The sequence below is a fragment of the Antechinus flavipes genome, chromosome 2 (genome assembly GCF_016432865.1).
Source record: "Antechinus flavipes isolate AdamAnt ecotype Samford, QLD, Australia chromosome 2, AdamAnt_v2, whole genome shotgun sequence".
Classification (NCBI taxonomy): Eukaryota; Metazoa; Chordata; class Mammalia; order Dasyuromorphia; family Dasyuridae; genus Antechinus; species Antechinus flavipes.
In genome coordinates, this window is record NC_067399.1 from 174,316,145 (window position 1) to 174,329,940 (window position 13,796).

Sequence of the window (13,796 nt, forward strand, 5' to 3'; positions counted from 1 at the left end):
TAATTGAATGTCAAGTGCTTGAGTTCAGTTTGACAAGCTAACAGATACATGCAGAAGCAGGCAAATTCAAGTATAACTTGTCATATGCAGAGTTTTAGGAGCATGATGAAATAGACTATATAATGGTATAGTTGAACCTGTTGCAACACTCAAATTTCAATAGAGTCATTGAAATTTATAACAATGTTCCCCATCTTCAACCCTCCATTTTACTATGTTATGAGTCCTTTTCTTCATTTAAACAAGTCATAGCTGGAAAGTTGAAACAATATGGTAACAAGCATTATCTCTTTTACCATTCTGCTACATTAATAACAATAAGAACAATGATAATGGCATGCATTTGCATTTTTGGAGTCTCTAGGCCTATCATTCAATCTTCTTTTTCTATTCTTTTTTTTAGATTTAGATTGTCATAATTAAAAGCTACCAAACTTGTCTGCTTACAAATTATTATTCAAAGAAAATACTGATGGCTCCAAATATTTACAAAAGTAATCGTTCTAAAACATTATTTTAACAAATATTTCTCTGAGTATGCTTGGCAAATACATAAAATTCATATATTGTCACATATATCTGAGAGGAGCAATATTCTCATTGTGAAGGAAGCATAGTACTTAGAAAATAAAAATTGCAACCTTAACAGCATTTTATTGGCTTTATAGACATGAATTATTAGCGTAACTATTTAAATATATTTTATATTGCTATGACATCATGCAACATTAAGAATTTAGATTCTTTAAGGGTGTTTATTAAGTTAACTCACAAATTATGTGATTTTATACAACATTGGAGATATAAAAATATACATATATCTCCAATTATAATAATGATTTTAGTCATAAAAGTATTCTTTGGAGGAATTGTTTTTTTCTTTCTTTGTTTCCCCTTTAAGTGGAACTCTTATCTATTTTTCTTTGTATTTTCTTTACTAAGCCTTAGTTTTTAATAGCTCTTATGAGACATTCCACTTTAAAATATCAATTTTGTTTACCATTTCTCACATAAAATTAATTTTTAAAAATGGAACTAATCCATTGATATTCATTAAGAAAGACAGTATATATATAGAAAACTGAATGCAAAGTGATTCAGCTATTTAGAATTTTAAGGGACTTTAGGAGCAATAATGTAATACAATCAAGCACTTTGTCATATACATGTAAAACTTCAAAAAGGTAAAATTATTTGTCCAAGGTCATATAAGTAGTAAGTAGCCATGATTTGAATTTGATAATAATTTTACAATTGTGTCTAGCTCATATAGAGGAAACAACCATGGCATTTAAAGTCAAGATTTGAATTCAAATTCTACCCCAAATTCTTATTATCTGTATCCTGGGAAAGTCACTTACTTTTATTCACCCTCATTTTCTTCATTCATAAAACAAGGATAATAATATTTACCTCATAAGATTTTTATGAGGATCAAATGAGATAACATATGTTCCACCTTTAAGTAGCATACAAATACTAGCTATCAAAATATCAAAATAAACACAGCAGTGCCTGACACATAGTTGGCCTTTGACAAATGCTTAGTGACTGATTAAAAACCCAATATTTCTAAGTCTTTTGGCCTTTGATTAAAAACCAATTGCATTTATAGTTGAAAAATAGGTTAATAGTAATACATTGATACTGTCTGGTTATTAAGGCTTGTGTGTATGTCAGGGGGAAAAGACAAGTAATTATAGAATCTTGATTTTCTTTGGTTTGTTGCAAAAGTACTTCCATTTTCCCTTAATTACATAAGCATCCATATATTTCGTTTATATCTCCTTTGAGAAGACAAGCTAACCCATGACCTAATATTTATCATATTATCTTTATTGTTCAGTTATGTCCAATTTTTTGGTTTTTTCATTTTGAATTTTCTAGGAAAAGTTACTGGAATGGATGTGCTATTTCTCCTCCATTTCTCTCAATTTCTCCTCCATTTCCATTTCCATTTCATTCTTCTTACTATATAAATGAGGATACTGAGGCAGTGTTAAGTGACTTGGCATCATCTTTCTAATCCTCTTCAAGATCATCATGATCATCATGATCCTCTTCAAGAACAAAAGATAAACAACATATACAATATAATAATAGACATATACAATGACAAGAACAAATGTATTATGATCTTAGTATATTAAATGTATGATGATAAAATATCTAATTAGTTTCCTATGTTCTAAAATAGTATCAAGAATGCTATTTTAACAAAAGGTCAAGAATTTCAAGGGAATTAATGAAAAAAAAAATCAAATGAAGGTGATCTAGCTGCACCAGATCTAAAATTATATTACAAAGCAGCAGTTACCAAACCATTTGGTATTGGCTAAAAAAATAGACTAGTTGATCAATGGAATAGGAGAGTTTCAAAGGACAAAACAGCCAATAACTTTAATAATCTACTGTTTGACAAACCCAAAGACCCCAGTTTCTGGAATAAGAACTCACTATTTGACAAAAATTGCTGGGGAAATTGGAAATTAGTATGGCAGAAACTAGGCATTGACCCACACTTTACACCATACATCAAGATAAGGTCAAAATGGGTTCATGACTTAGGCATAAAGAATGAGATTATAAATAAATTGGAAGAGCATAGGATAGTTTACCTCTCAGACCTGTGGAAGAGGAAGGAATTTATGGCCAAAGAACTACTAGAGATCATTATTGATTACAAAAATAGAAAATTTTGATTATATCAAATTGAAAAGGTTTTGTACAAACGAAACTAATGCAGAATATTAGAAGGAAAACAATAAACTGGGAGAACATTTTTACAGTCAAAGGTTCTGATAAAGGCCTCATTTCCAAAATATATAGAGAGAATTGACTCTAATTTATAAGAAATCAAGTCATTCTCCAATTGATAAATGGTCAAAGGATATGAACAGACAATTCTCAGCTGAAGAAATTGAGACTATTTCTAGCCATATGAAAAGATGCTCCAAATCATTATTAATCTGAGAAATGCAAATTAAGACAACTCTGAGATACCACTACACACCTGTCAGATTGGCTAGAATGACAGGGAAAGATAATGTGGAATGTTGGAGGGGATGTGGGAAAACAGGGACCCTCATACATTGTTGGTGGGATTGTGAATACATCCAGACATTCTGGAGAGTGATTTGGAACTATGCTCAAAAAGTTATCAAACTGTGCATACCCTTTGATCCAGCAGTGCTACTACTGGGCTTACAGTAGATGACAAGTAGGTCACAAGAGATACTAAAGAAGGGAAAGGGACCTGTATGTGCCAAAATGTTTGTGGCAGCCCTATTTGTAGAGGCTAGAAACTGGAAAATGAATGAATGTCCATCAATTGGAGAATGGTTGAGTAAATTGTGGTATATGAATGTTATGGGATATTATTGTTCTGTAAGAAATGACCAGCAGGATAAATACAGAGAGACTTGGAGAGACTTACATAAACTGATGCTAAGTGAAATGAGCAGAACCAAGAGATCATTATATACTTTAACAAAGATACTATATGAGGATGTATTCTGAAGGAAATGCATTTTTCCAACAAATATATCTAATTCAGTTTCAATTGATCAATGATGTCCAGAAGCAGCTACACCCAAAGAAAGAACACTGGGAAATGAATGTAAACTGTTTGCATTGTTTTTCTTCCCAGGTTATTTTTACCTTCTGAAGCCAATTCTTCCTATGAGACATGAGAACAATTTGGTTCTGCACACATATATTGCATCTAGGATATATTGTGACATATTTAACATTTTTAGGACTGCTTGCCATCTGGGGGAAGGGATGGAGGGAGGAAGGGGAAAAGTCGGAACAGAAGTGAGTGCAAGGGATAATGTAAAAAATTACCCAGACATAGGTTCTGTCAATAAAAAGTTATAATTATGAAAAAAAATGCATAGAAAAAAAGAATGCTATTTTAATATTTTAATTCATCAGGATGAATTTTTCTAACTCTTTTAAATGTCAGAAAAATCCGAGTTCAAATCAAATTTAATGCCTAAAAACTTATTAGTATGAGCCTGGGCAAGTCATTTAACTTGTGTATTCCTCAGTTTTATCATCTGAAAAATAATGACAATATTAGCATTTATCTCCCATATTTGTTATGAAGAGAAGATGAGAAAATATGTGTAAAGGAAATCCTAAAACTTGAAGTACTTAATAATAATAGAAATAATAATAGCAACTATATACAGTGCTTTAAAGGTAGCAAAGTGCTTCAAATATATGTTAACTCATTTGATCCTCACAACCCTGTGAGTTAAGTGTTATTATTATTACAGATGAGGAAACAGAAACCAAAATAAATAAATAAATAAATAAAGATTAAATGCCTTCCCTAAGTCACAAAACTAAGTATTTGATTTAGTATTCTAATCTGCTTCTTCCTGACGCCAAGACCCACTTTAGGCCTCTTTGGGCCACTCTGACCTTCATAAATAAATGTTAGCTATTATCATTACTAGTGGAATTAATATTCATAAAATTAATATTATTTAAAATAGTGTTAAATTTTTATTTTTCTTACATTTCTCAAATAGGACTTATGTATTCTTTATTACCATATAATTACTAAGATAAATTTCAATCTCATTATAATTAAGTAGATAAGTTTCAGGGTGAGTTACCTAAGGTACACAGAGATTGAGTGATTCATTTGAATCTTTCTTTCTGATTTCTGGCTCCAACATTCTATTTATGACATCATATAATTTTACTATTCTTTTTTGTTTTGTTTAATTCCTTTTTTTTTTTTTTTTTTTTTTTTTGGTGAAACAATTGATATCATACAGTAAATGTTAAGGGTCTGAGATCATTTAAACAGAGATCTGAACTGAGGTTCTCCTGCCTCCAGGGCTGCTGCTCTATCCACTGCACCATCTACCTGCCCCAACTCTTTTTTTTTTTCTTTTTCAAGAGAAAGGAAAGAAATGATATTGATACTAAAAACAACTTTATTGACACAGTCATATGGATCTAGGCTATTTTGAGAACATACCTACACATTATTAAAGCAGTATAAATATATTTCATCTTAAAGACATGGAATATATGCCTAGAATCTAAAAGTGTTCTTTCAAGATGTGGGGATAAGGCTCATCAGATGAATCATGCTCTTGAATCCTAATTTTACTGGAATTAACTTATAATTTTGAATTTTTTAAAAAAGTGAACATTTTTATGGTGTCAAGTCATTTATATAGAGATGACTTAGTGATCTCTATGAAAACATGGTTTGAGGTCCCTCTTTAATTTTAAAATATCATGTGTTTATTTTTAGATATTTATGACTATCCAAGGAAGAGTCAATGTCTAGTGATAAGTGAACATAATCTGTCATAATCTGTAATTGGATTTAAGTTTTATAGCTGACATAGACTTTTGCAAACTCATTTTTCCATTAGGCTTAGTATAACTTTTCCCCCCCTTCCCTCACCTAGATTGAGAGTGATTAAAATGACTAAGGTTCATTGAATTGATATAGTCCTTTTTGAAGTTCCAGGGATGGAGCCAATATGTCAAAGTGCAGCCAGGAAGCTGTTTGAGCCCTCCTAGTTTCCCTCAAAAACCACATAAAACCAAGTCTTTAAATAGAGTCTGATGAAAGGAAAACACTCTCCAGCTCAAGATAGATCAGAAGGACATCAAGAAAGGTCAGTCTCAATGGGATGAAAGAGGTGCTTAATCTATCTCAGAGTCTGGAAAAGCCAGTAAAAGAGTCTTAAACACAGCAGATCAACCACTAAGAGTGAAACTGAAAACAGCCTCTAGTCCCAGCTCAGAAGGCAAATTCTGGAAAACCAAGTTGTTTCCTGAAAAGAGAAGATAGGACTACAGGCAGCTGTTAGCAAGATACAAACACAAGAGCCCCTGTGCTCAAACCCAAGGCTCAGAGCTTCCTGGGAAGCTTGGAACAGTTCTTTACCCCAGAAGCAGAGCTCAACCATAAAAAATAACAAAAGAGGAAATACAAAAAGAAAAGAAAAATGAGCAAGAAACAGAAAAGAATCTTAACTGTAGAAAACAACTATGGTGACAGGGAAGACCAAAGAACTAACACAGATTGGGACAAAATGACCACAGAAGAAATTTCAAAGAGTGATATGAATTGGTCTCAAGCCCAAAGAAGCTTCTTGGAAATGCTCATAAAAGATTTTAAAAGGTAAATAGGAGAGATAAAAGGAAAAATGTGAAAAGAAATGAGAGGCATACAAGAAATAGTCAAAAGCTTGGATAAGGAAGGAAAAAATTTGACTGATGCAAACAATTCCTTAAAAAAGACAATAGGCCAAATACAAAAACAAAATATCCACTTAAGAAAATCACACCAAGAAAAATAGAATTGATCAAATGGAAAAAGAGATACAAAAGCTAACTGAAGAAAATCATATATTAAAAATGAGAATAAGGCTAATAGAAGCTAATGTCTCTATGAGACATCAAATAAGTCAAACAACTTTAAAAAATGAAAAAAAAAAATAGAAGAAAATGCAAAATATCTCACTAGAAAAACAGTTAATCTGGAAAATAGATCCAGGAGAAACAATTTCGAAATTAGGTCTTCTTGAAGGTCATGACTAAATAAAGATCCTGATAGCATTCTTCAAGAGATAATAAAGGAAAACTGCTTGATATACTAGGACCAGAGAACAAAACAGTCATTGAAAAAATCCATCAAATCACTTCTGGAAAGAGATTTTACAAGTAAAACCCCAAGGATCATTGTTAAAAAAACTCCAGAAAAATAATCTCAAGGTAAAAATACCTTCTTGCCAAACAAGCTGCCAAACAAAAACAATTCAAATATCAAGGAGCAATAGTAAGGATTAGTCAAGATCTGGCAGCATCTCCAGTAAAAGATTGGAGGGCCTGCAATACCATATTCCAGAAGGCAAAAAAACGGGGATACAACCAAGAATTAATTAGCCAAAGAGATTGAGAATCATCTTACTTCAATGAAGTAAGAGACTTTCAATCATTTCTGTTGGGAAAAAAAGCAGAACTAAACAGAAATTTTAATCTTCAAACACAATACTCAAGAGAAGCATAGAAAGATAAACAGGGAAAATATATTTCTTATTTAAAGATTAAATTGTTTACATTCTTACATAGGAAGATGATATCTGTAACTCTTGAGAACTGTATTTATTATTGGGGCAGTTAGATCTGGTATACATGGAAAGAGGATTATGGATATGAATTGACGCTGATGTGATAATATCAAAGAAAAAGACATTGAGGGGGTGGGAAAAGGATCTTACTTGTAGAAATGGAAAGGGGAAGTATAGCAGGATAAATTAGATCACAAGAAGAGGCACAAAAGACTTCTTACAATAAAATGAAAGAAGGGAGGGAGGATGAGAATTGTCTGAAGCTTAACTTCATCAGTTTGGGCTAAAAGAGGAAATAAATTTACCACTCAATTGAGTATAGAAATGTATATTACCCAATAAAGAAGTAGCAGGAGAAAGGGGAAAGAAAAGAGAGGCGGGGTAATAGAAGTTAGGGCAGGTAAAGTTGGGGTAGGGGTGTTAAAAATTTAATACCACTAAGGAAAGATAGGGTGGAAAGAGAGAACATAAGTATACAGGGGAGAAAACAGGATAAAGAGAAATACAGAGCTGGTAATCATAACTGTGAATGTGAAGGGGAGGAACTTTCCATAAAATGGAAGTGAATAGCAGAGTGGATTAAAAAGCAGAACCCTACAATGTGTTGTTTACAAAAAAAAAAAAAAAATTGAAACAGAGTAAGAGTAAAAGATTGGAGTAGAAGTTAATATGCTTCAGCTGAAGCAAAGTAAGCAGAGTTAACATTTCTGATCTCAGATAAAGCAAAAGTAAAAATAATTCAATTAAAAGAGATAAAGAAGGAAACTATATCTTGTTAAAGGTTGCCATAAAAAATGAAGGAATAACCATACTAAATGTGTATATACCAAGTGATAAAGCATCCAAATTTTTAAGGAAGATATTAAACCAATTAAAGGAAGAAATAGATAGAAAAAACTATATGAATAGGGGAATTCAACTTTCCTCTCTTAGAATTAAACAAATGTAATCACAAAATAAACAAGAAGGGAGGTTAATAGAATCCTTGAAATTTACATATAATAAATCTCTAGATAAAACTGAATAGATATGATTCATGGCACTTACACAAAAATTGACCATGCATTAAGGCATAAAAACTTTATAATCAAATGCAGAAAAGCAGAAATAGTAAATGCTTTCTTTTCAGAACACAATGTAATTAAAATTATATCCCATAAAGGGCCAGGGAAAGATAGGCTAAAAAGCAATTGGAAATTAAATAATCTAGTTCTAAATAACGAGTGGGTCAAATCACAGAAATAAATCACAGAAACAATCATTAATTTCAACGAAGAGAATGATAATAATGAGACAACATATCAAAATCTATGAATGCAGCCAAAGAAGTTCTTAGAGGAGATTTTTTTATCTCAAGAGATAGTTACATGAGTAAAATAGTGAAAGAGGAAATCAATGAATTGGGCATGAAACTAGAAAAAGAACATATTAAAAACCTCCAATTAAATACAAAATTAAAAATTTTGCAACTCAAATGAAAAATTGATAAAATCGACATTAAAAAAAAACTTTTGAACTAATTAGTAAAACAAAGAGTTGGTTTTATGGGAAAAAACCAACAAAATAAACTATTGGTTAATTTCATTAGATAAAAGGAAAGAAAAAAAAAATCACTTTAACAGCATCAAAAATGAAATGGGTGAACTTACCACCAATGAAAAATAAATTAAAGCAATAGCTATGAGCTATTTTGCCCTACTTTATGATAGCAAGTCTGACTACCTAAATGATGACTATCTACAAAAATTATAAATTGCCCAGATTAACATAAGAGGAAATAAATTACTTAAATAATCCTATTTTAGAAAAAGAAATTGAACAAGCTCTCAATTAACTCCCTAAGAAAAAAATCTCCAGGGCCCAATGGATTTACAAGTAAATTCTACCAAACATTTAAAGAATAATTAATTCCAATACAAAGCAAACAACTTGGGAACATAGATAAAGAATGAGTACTTCCAAATGCCTTCCATGACACAAATATGGTACTGATACCTAAAACAGGAAGAGCCAAACAGAAAAAGTACATCACAGTCTAATCTACCTAAGGAATATTTATGCAAAAAAATTAAATAAAATATTAGCAAAAAGATCACAACAACTTTTCAGGAGCATAATATACTATGACCAAGTGGGATTCATGAATGTAGGACTAGTTCAATTTTAGGGAAACTATGGCCATAATTGACCATATCAATAACAGAATCAACAGAAATCATGTGATAATCTCAATGGATGCAAAAAAAAAAAAGAGCTTTTGACAAAATACAGCATCTATTTCTTTTAAAAACACTAGAAAACATAAGGATAAAGTGAGCTTTCCTTAAAATAATAATCAGTATTTATCTAAAACCTATAACAAGCATTATTTTAATGGGGATAAGCTCAATGCATTCACAATAAAATCAGGGTGAAACAAGGATGCCCATTTTCACCACTATTATTCAATATTTTATTTAAAATGTTGTATTTAGAAAAAAAAGAAAAAGAAATGAAAGGAATTAGAATAGGCAATGAGGAAATAAAACTATCACTCTTGTGATGATATATTTAGAAGATCCTAGAAAATCATCCAAAAACCTGCTGAAAACAATTAATAGCTTTAACAAAATTGTAGGTATTCAAACCAACCCACACCAGTCATCAACCTTTCTATATATTACTGAAAAAGCCCATCAGCAAAAGATAGAAAGAGAAATTCCATTTAAAATTACTGTGGACAAAATAAAATATGGGGGAGTCTGCCTGCCAAGACAAACCCTAGAACTATTACAAAACACTTCTCACACAAATAAAGTCAAATCTAAATAACTGGAAAAATATCAGTTGCTCATGGATAGGCCAAGCTAATATAATGTAAAACTTTATCACATTCAACTTGATAATGGTTTATGAAATGACTACAGTATAGAAAAACTGACTTAAATTAGATGATATGTATATAAAGATAGAAAAAAAATGAAAGAATCCATGATTTTAAAAAAACCTACATTCTTCTAGAGGAATAAGCCACTTGAGTCACTCAGATAATAACCTTAAAAACATATAAAATATGTTATTAAAATATAACCTTAAAACAGACTTTAGGAAAAAGAGCTTCAGATTCAAGGTCAGTATTTGAATAAAGTGGGCAAGGATGAGATTTATTCCAGAACAAATGCCAATCTGTTTTTTTTTTTTGGGGGGGGGGGTTTGTTTTGTTTTTTGTTTGTTTGTTTGTTTGTTTATTTTTTTAAATAACTTATTGACAGAACCCATGCCAAGGTAATTTTTTACAACATTATCCCTTGTACTCATTTCTGTTCCAATTTTTCCCCTCCCTCCCTCTACCCCCTCCCCCAGATGGCAAGCAGTCCTATACATGTTAAATATGCCACGGTATATCCTAGATACAGAAGGTAGAAATAACTTGGGAAGAAAAAACATGGTTTAGATTCATTTCCCAGTGTTCTTTCTTTGAGTGTAGCTGCTTCTGTCCATCGTTGATCAATTGAAATTGAGTTAGGTCTCTTTGTCAAAGAAATCCACTTCCATCAGAATATATCTTCATACAGTATCGTTGTTGAAGTATATAATGATCTCTAGTTTTGCTCATTTCACTTAGCATCAGTTCATGTAAGCCTCTCCAAGCCTCTCTGTATTAATCCTGCTGGCCATTTCTTACAGAACAATAATATTCCATAACATTCATATACCACAATTTACCCAGCATCTCCAATTGATGGGCATCAATTCAATTTCCTGTTTCTAGCCACTACAAACAGGGCTGCCACAAACATTTTGGCACATACAGGTCCCTTTCCCTTCTTTAGTATTTCTTTGGGATATAAGCCTAGACATAACACTACAAATGCCACATCTGAAGAGGGATCTAAATTAATGGGGTTTTGCTCTATGGTCCACAAATTTAAGAAAATGCTAATAGCAGCGAGGTTTTATATATTCCTTTAAACATTTACAAAGTGCTTTATATTTTTAATGTATTTCTTCTCAGAACAATCCAGTGAAATTCGTGTTAATATTATCCTTATTTTACAGATTAAGGAACAGATTTGGAAGTTCAAAGACTTGTCCAGGATCACATTCATGAGGTCCTGATTTGCTGGTTGCAGTTGGTGTAGAAATACTGAAGCATTGATAGAATTGCTTCTAAGGCAAGCAGGAAAGGAACTGATGGACATGAGAACTGATGGGCATGAGAACTGATGGGCATGAGTTTAACCTTATAAGGTTGTGGGTTGCCCCATCTTGCTATGTCCAGTCAGAAATCCAAGTTAAATCAAACTCCTGAGGTTAAATTTCCCCTATAACTCTGTCCATGGCTCATGCTATCTTGTGTGATACCCTTTTGGGTCAGCATTATGTGGAACAGCTCCTGGGGAAGGTGTAGCAATAACCCTAAGGCCACCTGTCCTTAATAATGACATAGTTAGAAATGATGTTTCTTCTACTAGGGTATCCTGCTCCCGTTTACTCTATATGACCAGGATGCTTAGGCCACAAATATATCAAAGGACAGCCTATTGGTCAGTGATAACAGAATTTCTGAGACTAATGACAACAATAACAAGGTGCTTAAAATTGATGCAGGAATAGAAAAAAAATGGGTACCTGCCATGTGATTTAGTAACATTTCAGGCCTAAAAACACATCTCCAGAAGATTCCCCCCTGCCCTTAACTTGCTTCTATCCTCCTGAGCTCTGCCCAAAGAATTTTGGGATTTTGGTACTGCACCTAAGCACAAAATCAGAACCAGACCACTTCTCAACACTATCTCTAAGCCATAAAATATTGCTGACATAAATTTCTTTCCCTGCTCCTGGTTCTTTGCTAACTTGTTTTGGAATTTAGCCTTCCTTAATTGGCATTACAATTATAATAAACTTTGTCCCCTGCCTTGGAGATGCCTCCAAATTCTTTTGAGACACCTCATGACACCATTCTGGAATCTCAACATTTTTGAGATTGCCTTGGAACCTCAATAAATATGTCACAACACTCTGCCTTGTGGTGTCTTTGCTCTTTACCCCTCTCCCACTCCATGTGTTGTCTCTCTTCTCATCCTCCCCTATTATGTTCCTGTCAACCTACAATGCCTCATAGTGTCTTTCTCCTTCTTATAGCTAACTCTTTAAGGTGCTAATTTCCTCTATAAATTTAGCTTGTCAGCTAAGCACATACTATAATCTCATAGGGTGTTCTCTTTCTCCTAATTAATTGAGAGTTCCACTAGGAATTTTTTTTTCATCATTCTTTATTAAAACACCTTTCCTTGGTATGTGCTCTCCCAACTCTATTTTATATTTACGATTCTAGGTGTGTCTTATATCTCTTCATTTTGTCTGAAATCTCTTCTCCTAAATCAACTTACCTTTTGCCAAAGAGAATGGCTGTTGTAATTCTTCATATGACCAAACTCCAATATTTGGACATTTGGTGTCTACATCAATCTCATCATTTGGTGCTGAACTCCAAACACATCACTTGGAACTAGGAATTGCTCTTCTAAGTTATATCTCCTACATCATATCAACATAGCTAGTAAATGTCCAAGGCAGGATTAAAACTCTGATCTTCCTGACTCAAAAATCCAAAACATGTTCCACTGAACCACTTAGCAACCTCTTTGCAAAACTCCACTGTTTTCTTAATAATTATGATATACCTAATGGGACTAGCAAGAGATGACTGAAAAAGTCTATAAACTCAGTTTATAAAGCAGGACTAATTTACATGCCTATATTATTAAAGTATTGAACCTTACTTTTTAAAATAATGCAGAAAAATATTTTCCTTTTCTATTATACTTTTTAACCTTTCAAATCACTTTATAAATGTTATCTCATATGATTCTCATAAGAGGCTTTACAGATTTGTACAGTAAGTATTATTATTATTTTTAGAGACAGAAACTGAGGCAAAGAATTTTTTTTTCTGGTTCTGTACTGTTTTTATTTTTATTTTTATTTTTTTTATTATAGCTTTTATTGACAGAACATATGCATGGGTAATTTTTCAACATTGTCCCTTGCAATCACTTCTGTTCTAACTTTTCCCTTACTTCCCTCCACCCCTTCCCCTAGATGTCAGGCAGTCTCATATATGTTAAACATTTTAAAGTATGTCTTAAATACAATATATGTGAACATATTTATATAGTTCTCTTGTTGCACAAGAAAAATTGGATTTAGAAAGGTAAAAATAAACTGGGAAGAAAAACAAAAATGCAAGCAGATCACATTCATTTTCCAGTGTTCTTTTTCTGGGTGCAGCTGGTTCTGTTCATCACTGATCAATTGGAACTGAATTAGATCTTCTCATTGCTGAAGATATCCACTCCCATCAAAATTGATCCTCATATAGTATTGTTATTGAAGTGTATAATGATCTCCTAGTTCTGCTATTGCACTTAGCATCAGTTCATGTAAATCTCTCCAAGCCTCTCTGTTTTCATCCTGCTGGTCATTTCTTACAGAACAATAATATTCCATAAGATTCATATAACACAATTTACCCAGCCATTCTCCAATTGATGGGTATCCATTCAATTTCCAGTTTCTTGACACTACAAAAAGGGTTGACACAAAGATGTTTGCACATACAGGTCCTTTTTCCTTCTTTAGAATCTCTTTGGGAAGTAAGCCCAGTAGTAACACTGCTGGATCAAAGGGTATATACACTTT